Here is a 9,965-nt window from a genome sequence, read left to right on the forward strand (position 1 = left end):
CGATTCATGAAATAAGTAGTGGTGGTGGGCCTTTCTCTTCGATCTCGTAGGCAGTCCCAATAGCCACGACACAGATTTATTATATCGAACCGCGTGATTATGTGGAAGAAGAGAATAGTGAGTCTGACTTAGATTACATTGCTGTAATCGGATCGTCTAACGAGAGTAATTCCTCCACTTATGAGTTTGTATTAGAGACTCCAACTTGTGAGGGTGATGGATTTCTTCTTCCTTCGTCTTTGACTATTCCAAAAGTATCAAATGTTCTAAATCATTATCACACTCTCAACTTGAGTGTCATGAAGCTAAATAATTCTTTTAACATTGGCCAAAAGGAAGATCATAACACGGATGACGACGTGGAGTTTTGAATGGGTCATAAATTTATGAGTAGAGATGTTGTACTCATAATAGTGAAGAACTACAACATTCCAAAGATTGCAGAAAATAGAGTTTTGAAGTCAGATAGACTAAAATACCATTGTGTACATGAAGTCTTCGTGTAGCGTTTCGACAAAATCTAAGCTACTAATAAATATAAAGTTTACAAAATTTACATGTAAATGTTACTTATGTTATATTTTAGGTGATGAGATTTATGAGTAATTTTGTAGAGAGGTGCGTAAATTGGGAGAGTCATTTCCCGGTCTGGTGTCAACAATATCCCAAGATCATGCTCAACTCGATAGCAGTCTAATTTGCCCTATGATTATATATGTTATACATATTGATCCCTCTATTTTCATTCCAGTATTACAAAGTATAATGCAACAAAATTATTATTTCAAGTCATCATATCGAAAAATGTAGATCGCAAAGCAGAAAGCAATTACTTAGATTTACGAAAATTGAGAAGAGTCGTATAACAAGATTTTCGTCCTGTTACAAGATTTAGAACATTGCCTCCCCAAGATCATACATGATTGATGCATTATTCCTTATTACAATGGAAACAAGATTGACAGAGATTGTAGCCAACTTGATAAGATGTTTTGGCCTTCTCTCCGTGTATTGAAGCGCTTAAAAATTGCAAATTGTGTATATCGGTTGATGAGACACATTTGTATGACGAATATGAGGTATGTTACTCATTGTTGTCGTCCAAGATGATAATAACAATATTTTACTTATAACTTTTATACTTACAAAATTCGAGTCTATCAAGTAATATAATTTTTTCTTTCACAAATTTGAGACAATACTTGACTCTGTAATAGGACCTTCTTCTTATATCTAATAGATATCAAGCCATATGCATTGTCTTTAATACATCCAACATAAATGATTGACATCCTCTAATAACTTATCATGCTGATTGCATACTTCATATGTCTTCCAACTTCATGATTCGGTTTAAATTGACAGATGACAAGAGGTATTTTATTAAGGCAGCGTATAGTCCAAGTATTAAGGGATGTAAGTGGTATTTGAATGTCTTGAAGGGGTTATCAAAGGATATATTGAATTAGGCCATGAGGTTTAAGAAGAACTTATGACTCCAGCATTATGATAAAAGTCGTATATATGTATGGTCACATAATGATGAATTTGTCAAAGTGTATCAATGATGTCATGAAAAATTAATTAATCATATTCTAATAATGTAATAAATAAGTAATCAGATAAAAAAACTTCATCTAATATGTAAATAATTAATTAATCATCTTCTAATGTTCTCTTTTAACTATTAGTTTTCTAACTAATTAAATTAAATTATCCTAACATATTAATTAATTAAATCAAAATAATCTAAAATATTAATACTCTAACACGTTTTATAACTAATTAAATCAAAATATTCTAACATGTCAACTAATTTATTAAATCAAAATAATATAAAATATCAATATTATAACATGTCTTTTAACTAATTAAATCAAAATATTCTAACATGTCAGCTAATTAATTAAATCAAAATAATTTAAAATATTTTTTAAACAAATTAATTTAACATTCTACTAAATATAATTTAACTAAAACTGTCTAAACGTATTAATAATTCCTACCTAATTAAAAAAAAGAGAGACAAACCAATTTCCAAATCTAATATTTCGACTACGTACCACGTTACATTTAATCGATTGATGTTCTGTAAACGTACATATTGTCTATCATATGCTTTCAAAATTTGAGGGAATTTAATTTAAAAAATGCGCAAACAAACCTTTAAAATTATCCAAACTATTTTTTAAATGAAAAAGAGAGCTCAACTGCACCTTATATATAGACGCAATCATGTTGATATCAAATGTTGCGGGTAGAAGAATTTTTGCATCTTGAATTTGTTCAAAAATTTACGTTACTTATCTTAGGTATCACTAATTATTAATTAGTGCGGAATCTCACTATTCGAGATATGACACATTGCACATAACAATAATAAATATTATATTCTATATGTTGTATATTTTTATAAATAAAATATTTAATTAATTTAAATAAAAAATCTCATAGAGAGTACATGAGATTATTATTGATTTTTAAAATATAAGATCTTAGTTAAAATATGTCTAATATTATTATTAATGAAAATTTCATTTTTTTAATAAACATATAGTACATATTAAAACAAAAATTTTACATATTTTCACAAAAAAAAATATTTTAATCTTAACATGTTGTTTACTGAATATTAAAATAAATAGAAAGATAAAAAAAATACAGAGATAAAGAATGAATTTTTTTTATCTTAGTCTAGGAGAATCATATATAAAAAACAAAACACTTCTGTATCCTGAAACATACCATTTTGTATACTACCAAAAAAGAGTACCATTTTGTATATATTTTTCAATACAATAATAATGATGAATTGATAATGTCGTTGTATATTTATATTTCTCTATTTTTATTTTGCACTCTTTCTAGTTGTAAAAGTTTGTCAATAATTATTTTTTGCTGACTACTTATTACTAACTACGTTAATAAATATCATATTTTAGTAGTAAAAAGTCATGTAATTAAATTTTTTCAGTAAACGTTGTGGTCTAATATCTCAATTAACGTTGTGTTTTATTTTCATAAATCATGAATTATATTTTAGACAAAAATAATGTCATAAAAAAATAATAGATATCAGAATAAAGACTGAATAATAAATATGAATCTGTAAAATATACGTGAGTTTAGATTTGAGCGATACAATAAATAAAACAAATAATGTGACAAATAGTTAATATTCGGAGGTGAATGTATTTATTGAAATATTTTCTTGCTCTACCACTTTATTACATAGGGACACTATTATTTTTTTATAACAAAATACTCTTAAAAATATGGTAATACCCTAACTTTATTTTTATTTTGGTAGTATAACTTTTTTTCCTCATTAAATTTTAATTCACTGGGGTTAATTAATTAAAATGAATAATTATGTGTTTCTTATTTAAATATATTTAACTAAAAAATTAGTTTTTTAATAATTATTGAATAATTTATAACTCTTATCGTATTTAAACTTAATTTATAAATGATTAAATTTTTATTCGATTAGTTTAGAGAATTTTGAACTTTTAATATTATGACAATAAAAAAATATATAACTACAATAAAAATATTATGTAAATATAAAAAATTAATTATTAAATTAATTATTATATAATATAATATTTAATTTATTTTTAATAAAAATTTTATATTTTAATATATATACTATAAAAATAAATAAATTAATAGATAATTTTAATATACACATAAACTAGTTGAATTAGAATAATATTAACCGAGTAGGAAATAAAAGACAAACAGAAAAGTGTAAATTCTGGAAAGAATAATTGAAGGAGGACAAGAGGAGTTAGGTTTTAAGTCATTTTCTTAAACCTTTACCACTTAGGTTTGATTGGCTGAATTTAGCATGAAATGAGAGGTGAAAATGGAAAGGTAGAAGCCCTGTTCTCAACGGAATCCCAAAGAGGAATAAGATCATAAAGTGAAATTAAAAAAAGATAAAGGCAAATTAAAACTGCAACATAAAATATGCACCATGGGGCTAAGAGACTAAAAGCCGTCAAAAAATAAAATAAAATAAAATTATGCATATATTGAAAAGCAATAATTATCTATCACTGAACGCACGTGTGTACTTAGCAAATTAATACCTTTTTAAAGAAAAATTATATTGTTTTTATTTTTCTTTCTTCAATCTTTTTTATTTTTAATCATATAGTAATAGTCCACTCATCAAATTTAACACCCAATAAACAGAAATACAAATTGTTCACAGTTCACTCATAATCCAAATAAATAATTATTACAAATTTTGAATTTCTCAAAAATAAAATCTTTAAATAATTTACAAGTGTGAAATATTTCTCGTTTTATTAGTCAAATTTTAAAAATAAATCAGATCTATGCTCTAACTAACTATTTCTAAACGTAAAAAGTGTGTATTATAAATTTTATATCTCTCAAAAATAAAATAAAAATTGGTTTATAATACTAAAAGTTTATGGGTTGAAACATCAAAAAACATGAAGTCCTTGTGTAGTTTTTTTTTTCTTTCCTTCTCTTGGTGGGTCGAATTTGTAACAAAAATTTAAAAACTTTTTTATAGATTTATTATTATTTTATATTGAATTTTTTATTTAAAATAATAAAATAGCAAAAAGTAAATATATTTATATTTTTTATAATAAAAATTTTAATATTATATCATGAATTACTTTTTTAAGAATTTTAAAATAATAAGTAAGAATATATAAACAACTATTTGTTTAATAAGTATGTATATATTTTTTTTAAAAAAAAAAAAGAAAAAGCTTAGAAGGAGTTAAGTGGTTAACAATAACATCAATCAATAGAACCATACAATATTGATTTTGTGGAAGTATTACCACATTTTGCATCATTATAGTGTCACAAATCCAAATCCAATTTAGGTTAGGTTATGCTCAAAATATGAATTGAATTTTGTCATAGCATCCAACCAGAGACGCATGCTTCAACATTTCCATCCTCATCATCACCCATGGAATTATTATACCTATGTAATTTAAAAAAATTATTAATAACATTAATTTTCATAATTTTTTAAAATTTATAATTAGGTCTTTATATTCTAAAATTTTTTAATTAAATTTTTACACCAATTTTAAATTTGTAATTAGATTCTTTTTAACAATAAATATATGTTACAACAATATTTTCGTCCATCTCACATCATTAGTAAATATATCTTAGTATATGTTATTAAGTTAAATATTTTTAAAACAACAAAAATGTGATTATAGATTTAAAATTGGTATAAAATCCAATTAAAAATTTTTAAAGTATAAAAACTTAATTATAAATCCGATGAAATTATAAAAGTTAATAGAAAAATTTAACCTAAAATAAAGTAATTCAATAGTATAGGTGTGTACACTTAATATCTGGTGTGTATATAGAACAGGTTTTTTTTTTAATTAGTAAGTTTACCCGATGTGCAAATTGGGATTAACCCCAAGAGTTTGAAAAGTAAAATCTGATCGAGGAGAAAAGTGATGAGTGCATTGGTTGTTATTGTTAGGCCCTTCCCCATCCCAAGCCAGCCTCAGAGGAACTTGTGAATTCTGAATTTCTTCCAACTGAATCATCAACACAAATTCACATCAACTTCTGAAATGTTTTAACTAAGATTAATGATATCATAAAATTATTTGATCTAAAAATTTAAACCGATAAGATTAATAAGTAGAATAAGATGAATAGATATATATCTAACATATTTAATTCTTCACACACAATAACTTTTTCGCGTTTGAAGCATAAATTTTATATAGGTTTTTCTTTCTTCTTTTAGAGAGATGAGTTAAATTCTTGATATTTTTTCTTTGTTTCTTAATTCTCTCTTAATTTCTCATTTTTATTCACTATTTTTTTAATATTTTTTATGTCTAATACTAAAATACTTCTACAGAACAACACGTTAAGAATCTAACTCTAAATTTTTTTGTTATGAATTTTTTTAAATTTTAAATTTATAAATAAGATGCATATGAATAATTATATATAGTATTTTTAATAGTGTGAGATTACATCTAATAATGTAGAATTATACACTCTTTTCTTAATAATTAAATAGTGTCTAAATTAGTCACAAAAAAAGGATAGTGATTAAATTTTAATAAAAATATTGCTCCTGAGACTTTTTCTAATTATATATCTAATAGTACTCTTATCAATTTTTATTTTCTTTAGTCAGTAAAATTTTTTATTTTTTGGGACAATCATGGTAAAAGAGAAAAACTATCTAAATATTCATAGAAAAAAGAGCAACGTCATGCATTATAACAAGGTTGGAAGTTGAAATCAATAAGTTGAATAACTACCTTAGTTCTTAAAGCCGTATTAACGTCAACAAGCGCTCTCTCCTGCATGGAGTAATTAGCAATAATAGTCAATATATTTATGGTTTATTTAATCAGTGGTTTTCAGACACCAGAAAATTAAAATTTATTTAAAAAATTTTAAAAATTCTATTTGTTAAAAGAAACATACCCGATTCTGAAGATCAGTAAGACGGTCAAGCATGTACTGAGTCTGGCAAAAATGTAAAGTTATATATTTATCTTTATTCTATATAGATATATACCAATATTAAAAGGGAAAAAATGACCTAGAAATTCAAACTTTTACAAATTTAATTTTGTTTTAGTATTTGCATAATAACAGAAACAATGCACATCCAAGCTGCTATAGTTTATAAAATATGAATTCTGCTAAAGAGATAACAAAAATTGAGTCAATAATCAACTAATAAAATTTAAGCATACAAAATTCAAAGACTACACCTTTAAAATTTATATTAATACTACTTTTTTCTTATATTTATCCATCAAACTATATACTTAATGTAGCTGGCTAATAACTAGCAAGTATATATATAATAGCATTATAAAAACTAGATAAGTAATTGAATTGATAAAGTTAGATATTTAAATATTTAAAAATTTAATTATAATTTAAATACATGATTTTTATAAATTAATATTTTAACTGATTTTTTAATAGAAAACTAGACCAACTCAATAAATTTATCAACTTTTAACTGATATTACAGAATTTTTTTAACTGATTTTCCAATAAAAAATTAAAAAGATTCAACTTCATAGAGAGACTATTGAAGCTTGGAACAAAGATGATCAGAAGGTTTTCAAGGAATGATGAACTAATTAGTAGTTAGGACTATGCTAGAAGTGTGAAGTGTGTATAGATCTATTGAATACGTTAGAGTACGTTTTTAAAGTGATAATAAAATAACAAATGCTATTTTTCTTTTTTCTCATCTCTCTCAAACTCCCTGAACTTCTAACTTAAACCTTTCCCCTTTTTTTTGCCAACCTAAATCAGATATCTTTTCAACTCATTAATCAATTTTGTAAAATCTTTAACCACATTATTCTTAATACTTTTTTATCAAATTACACAGGCTCAATGACATATTCTCGGTTAATTCAATTGATCCTAATTCAATTCTATCTTTAGAATTATAATTTAAATAATTATTAGTTCTAAAAAGAGTAACAATTGAGTCGATAAACCCAAGTAAAGAATATTTATCGATTTCACCTTAGTTGACCTAATATTCGTCAACGCCGACTCTAATTGATTTTCAAGCTGTTGAAGTTCTGTTGAAGTCATTTTGGTTAGATCTTCTCCAAGAAGGTTCCTACAGTATCGTTAACGTTCAATTTATCAACAAAATATATAGAAAAGGTTCCTACAGCATCATCAATGTTCAATTTATCAACAAAATATGTATATATGTTTGTAAAATCTAAAAAATATCTTGAATTAATTAATTGGTTTGTGCACATTAAATTAATTAGAATTTAATTCTTTCAATTAAAAAATTAAAAAAATTAAATAAAGAACTAATTTATTTAGTCTTATATATTATATATAATTTACCTCTGTGAACTTTGTAGGAGTTCTACATATGCTTTCAACGTCACATAGTCCTGATAAGTGTTCTGCAATACAAAATGACATAACACAGTTTAGTCTTTTAAGTATAAAAAAAATTCTTATATAAAAAATGTTATATGTATATAATTATTATATTCTTCTATCTAATCATTTAAATTTTTAAAATAAATAATTTTATAACAACTTTCTTATAACAAAAATATGATATTTTTATTTTAATGATTAATCTGGGGCATATATTTATTAATACTACAAGCCTAACTGTTAGATATATCACCTGAGTGTCATGGTTTCTTACTTGAGTGGTTTGCGGCAAGCTATAATTGTACATATGATATCTCTCTATGGTTTTCATCATGCTGAACACATATTTATACATATTATTATTACAAAAAATATTATATAAATATTAAAATTAATTACAAATATATATAATTTAATTTATTTTTAATATATATTTTATATTATATAATTAATTTTAGTGACTAATTTTAATGTACTCTTTCTTATTTCACAAACTAAATATTTGTGTTAACTAAAGAAAATGGGTAAGACACAACTGCTTATAATTGAAAACAACGTACATCTAACTCACATGTGAAAAATAATGGATCATGTTTTGACGGTTTACATTTTTACCATTAATTAGGCCCAATTTCCTTTAGTTTGTGAAAAGAAGTAGATGGCATAAAAAACATGACCATAAGTTCTTCAAAGGATCTTGAGAGACTATAAATAATAGTATAATTTAGAGAGAGTGCTGATAGAATGCATTTGAAAATTTATTAGATTTTAGTTTTGACTCAAAATTAATTTTTATATTAATAAGGTTCTATCAACTAAATCTAATAAGTAGCAATAAAACAGGTAAAAAATAATATATATATATATATATATATAATTAATAATTTATAAACTTGTATAAAATCCTTATTTTAAGTGAAGAGATTAGAAGTATTCCTTAATCCATGAAAAAAAATATTCTCTCTATATCATTGAAGACAAAGCCACAAGTCTATAAAATTTACACATATTGAAGGAGCTATATAAATAATTATATATCTCACATATTTTTTTATGTTAAAATCTTTTCTTGGGGTAGTAAAGTTTTAATGCTACGTCATGAGATATTATTTCTCTTAAAAATTTAAATTAATAAAAAATACATGAATTATATATTATATATCTAATATTAACTAAATCTTTTTTTTCCCTTCAATAATTGAATAAAATTTAAAATTCAAAAAGTTTAAAATTGAAGTTACAATACTACATAAAAAGGAGGATAATTGATTGCATTTTGTGCAATGTGAAATTTGTACCTTTATTTCAACCAAGCAGAAAATTGACTAGAAATTAAAGTAAAAATTGTTCTTAACTGGTGAAGTTAGCTTGCACCTCAGTTAACTTGAAAATATATATGTAAACTAATTGATGGAAACACTTAACCGTACCAACGACTGGGTTAGGCATAAAAACATTGAAGACATTCACCAGCAGCACTCTTTTAGGATTTTCTTTAGATTCTATATTATTTTCTTAACATAAAAATATAGAAATTAGTTTAGTATTAAAAATAGAAGTAGATAAATAAAAAAAACTTCTACTTATTCAACAGAATTTTTTAAGATTTTTTATTTTTTAAAAATAAAATATAAAATATTTGGCTCTATCTCTATTTTTTATTTATGCATTTTTTTTCTTTTTTTTTCTTTATTTTTTTTCTTTTTTACCTAAATCTGAGAAACCTAGCAATGATGCACGCTTTACAAACACTTAATAAACTTTTTTTAGAGTTTGCTAGATTATTATTGCTATTAAAAGAGAAGAAAGTAAACAAAACTTTCATTATAAATAAACACTTGTCCAGGAAAATATGAAGGAAGATAATCATAGTAACGCGGTTATTACTTATTGGGATTTAATTTGCAACTAAAGGAGATGGATGATGATATGAAAATGTAAAATGTTTCTGGTTACCCTCTTACTTTTTTTTTTGAATTAATTAATTAATTAAGATCCTCTTTAATTTATCATTTATATTATCAGAAGTTATA

The sequence above is a fragment of the Arachis hypogaea genome, chromosome 10, assembly GCF_003086295.3.
Source record: "Arachis hypogaea cultivar Tifrunner chromosome 10, arahy.Tifrunner.gnm2.J5K5, whole genome shotgun sequence".
Lineage (NCBI taxonomy): Eukaryota > Viridiplantae > Streptophyta > Magnoliopsida > Fabales > Fabaceae > Arachis > Arachis hypogaea.